Here is a 3695-nt window from a genome sequence, read left to right on the forward strand (position 1 = left end):
CCACCCACCCCACATAGCTAAGCCTGGAAATGTGCAGTGTTCCTGGCAAGGGGCAATACCAACCTCATCCTGGTGTGGGGGGGCTGGGCTCAGAGCGGGTGGGAGTCAGGTGGGCTCAGCTGTAAGCCCTGGTGCGAGTAGCAAGGGCTCTTTGGTTGGCAGCAGCTACCAGAGCCTGGGCTGGCTGGAGCCGGGAGACTGCAAACAGCTGCTCCGGGCTCTGGCATTGGCTCCATACTGGTGGGTGCACGTGCACCTCAGAGCGGGCAGTGGGAATAGGACCTGAGGCAGCACAGCCTTCCCACTGTCTGCCCCAAATGGAAGCACAGAACAAAAACATGAATGCTGCTCCAGAGACTTTGCAGTCAGAGACAAGAGACAGCAAATGGTTACAAGCAGTTGGAGAAGGAAGTAGTGAGGATAGCATTGGTCAGTGTGGTGGCCAGCAATCTAAACTAGTGGTGCTCAACCTTCCTGTCCCATGTGCCAGATGAGTAGTGTGGAGCCAATCCACAAGCTGGATCCAGTGTGAGGTTGATGCTCAGAGGGCAGAAGTCATGTCATCTGGTCTTCAGGGCTCCTCACAGGTCAGGAAATGTGGTGGTGACTGGAAGCTGCAGCAGTTAACACTGCCACCCCTCCTCTTCCACTAAATTTCCAGACCTGTACAAAGTCCCACAGGTCAGATAACCTGGCTCCATGGACTGGATTTAGCCTGCAAACAGGAAGCTGAGCAACACTAGCCTAAGCCTTTGTCAACTCTTCTATGGGTTTCAGAGCAAAGGAGAGTTTGAAGTGAAATTTGAAGGAGGATAGCACATTAGGTTTGGAGATATTTATGTGGAACTTGTTTGACCTTGTTTGAAAATTCAGATGGAAGCTGGCATCAGTAGCTACTTGGAGGTTGGTAGTCAGTGTGTTGGTAGTGAATGAGAAGGGACTGATGAAGAAAGGCCTTGAATGTCAAAGCACGTAGCTTGATGCTCCAGTGAAAGAGGAAGGCAGTAGAATGAAAAAGTGTTGATGGGGCCAAAAGTACTATTGTAAGAAAGGGATCTCTGTAGCAGTATTTGGAATAACTATGACCAGGACAGGATTGCATCGGAGAATAGCATTTTCTATGGTAACAGCATTTCAAGAGGTGGTTATTCCACCATGTGATTTATATTCAGTCTAAGATATTTTAAATAGAATTCAGAAAACTAAGCATAGTTTGTAAAATGCTGTATTCTAATTAATTTAATTAAAATGCTGCAATCGCACTCCTCAGATGCAGCTTATGTTTTCAGATCTTACCTGTTCCTTTGTGACAGATATAGTTAAAAAGGAAATTTAGAAGCCATTGACTAGTATTAGCCATGTAATATTTTGACCTGTGCCAGGGGTCAGCAACCTGTGACCTGTAGACTGGATCTATCCCACAGAGCCATTTGATCTGTCTTGTGGATATGGGGCTTCAGCAGTAAAGGCCTTCAGCAGTTTTCCCACACCACTGTAGAATGGAGCTCCTTTCTGTGACCTGAACTGTGTCACTGGCCCACAGCCTACAAAGGTTACTGACTGCTAGGAGGAGCCGGGGGGAGCTGTCATTGTCACAAAAAACCATTGTCGATTTTAAAATAATCCAATGTTTTTATTACCAATCTAGAAAATACATATGTAAGGTATGATGTACAGGGATTTGAATTGCTATGCACATGGTAGGGTAGTAAAGCTTTATGGTTGAAAAGCATTTCTAATTCTTATTATGTCTAAGGAAACCAGTGCATATGTTATCACAGGGATCTGGCTGACTTGCTTCTGTTTGCTTCAATCATTCATGTGAAGATGGAAAAACTAGGAGTTCAGCAACTGGAGGGCTTCCAAGATCAGTCTTCTTTTGGGTTATCTTGATTCAATAATTGCCTGATGCCCAGAGTAGTACATTATTTTCTCTTTTAATACCATACCATATGTAGCCTCGTAGTACATGTGAGGAAAGTAATGTTTTTTAGAGTGGCCCTTTTGTCTCTCATGTCAGCTATTATATTAAGTGCTTTCAGAAGACACCTCAGGTAAAATTTTTTATTTTAGTTGAGGATGTCATGTTGAAAATCTTATTGAAATAAAATAATATGGTTCAGATTAATTCAGGGATAAGAAGTTAAAGAGGCACAATCATAATGTTTTCGTTTAAGATTTTTAAACTTCTGTTAATTTTTTGTTTTGTTTTTTGAGCAGTGCAACTGAAAGTGTGTCTCCTTTTTGTTTATTTAACTGCAGGGGTCTTCAGAGAGTGATTATGCATCCCTGATGTGAAGTTATAACGTATGTACCATAGGTAAGCAAAAATGAACATAAGGCTTGTTATATAAATCCCAGCTACATCGCCCTCCACATACACGTGTACATATATGTTGGACTTTTCTAAATGGGGAGGTAAGGTGAATCAACTAAAGGTGTAAAATTAATGTGCTTGAATTAAAACACATTCAGGCGAGTAAATTGGCCGTGATATGGTAAAGCTTAATCTTTCTGAAACATAGCTGTGCCGTTGTAATGTTCATGTGGATGATCTTGTTTCCAGATAAGAGTAGCTTTCTTCAGTTCTTAATCCCTTTTCCAAGTCACATAAACTAAACTAAAAACCCCCGCTTACTCTGAAAAATAGTGTATACAAAGAGAATTGCACCAGTATAATTAAACTGTTTAAATTTGTTGTATGCTACGTTGGAAAGTGTTTTCTGTGTAGGTACTTGTAACGTATCTTTTATATAATGCTTTATGTACTAGAAGCAGTTTGTTTAGTGAGTAATTCCATTCTAACAACATACAAAATTTTGCTCAAACAAAAGCGTAGTTTGATTTGATCCATGTCTGTAGCAAGTTAAGAAGGAAAATAGCTTTCAAGAATTTTTATTTTGGAATATAACTGAGTTCAACATCTGTCCACTTCAAAGTCATTAGGAATTCACAAGTCCATTGAAGTCGATAAGGACTTTACAGGTAGTAGGATTTTTTTTGTAAATCAAACTAGTAGTCTGTAGTTCAACTTAAACTATTGACACATTCTTTTTAAGAACAGGTTTTCAGGCCAGCTCTGATTTTTGAGTTACATTTGGCAATCTATGTACATAGGTATTATATATTTTGAAATTATTTTAATCTTTAATCTGGGGGTAATTTTTTAGCTTAAAATTCACTTATTGGTGAATTCACAAAACAGCCCCCATTTCTGTGAGACAGGCAACACCTTTTGATATTCTTGTTGCTTATGCACAAATTGCTAAGATGACCATGTCAGAAAGAAGGTAAAACTAGATTGGTCCTGTTTAAAAACAAAATAAACGAAACTTCTTCCCCATAGCACTTGTTGTAATTGTATTTTCTTAGACAAGAATTTTAATTTTTAATGTAGAAGCTCCATTTTTTTTTTTCTGAGTGGTAAGAGAATTGATAGGGTTGAAGCATTGGCTACAAGGGAGGACTTAAACTTCCATAGTTGAGAGTTTGTCTCTACACAAAGAAGTTTTATTGGTTTAAATAAAATCAGAACAAGATTATGTCCCTGGTTTGACTGGTGTAACTTTGTGGATCAAGCCTAAGTCAAGTCAGGTTTACAAATTATTTTGTTTGATTAAGCCACATCCCTCTCTTGGACTTACAATAGCTTAAAAGTGTCTTGGCTCAGTTTTGGGGTAAAGATTTTTTTTTTT

The 3695-nt window shown here is 39.5% G+C and overlaps 1 protein-coding gene across 4 annotated transcripts in view; it reads left to right on the forward strand.

The window, feature by feature from the left end:
• NR2C1 (nuclear receptor subfamily 2 group C member 1) overlaps positions 1-3695 on the forward strand; it is a 102416-nt gene that overhangs the window by 10198 nt on the left and 88523 nt on the right. For all 4 annotated transcript variants that reach the window (XM_019515071.1, XM_019515068.1, XM_019515070.1 and 1 more), the window contains exon 2: positions 2263-2320. The gene's annotated coding sequence lies outside the window, so the exon portion shown is untranslated. The remainder of the gene's footprint in view (positions 1-2262; positions 2321-3695) is intronic.

This window comes from Gavialis gangeticus, unplaced genomic scaffold (genome assembly GCF_001723915.1).
Source record: "Gavialis gangeticus isolate Ggan-Ray unplaced genomic scaffold, GavGan_comp1, whole genome shotgun sequence".
NCBI classification, from domain to species: Eukaryota; Metazoa; Chordata; order Crocodylia; family Gavialidae; genus Gavialis; species Gavialis gangeticus.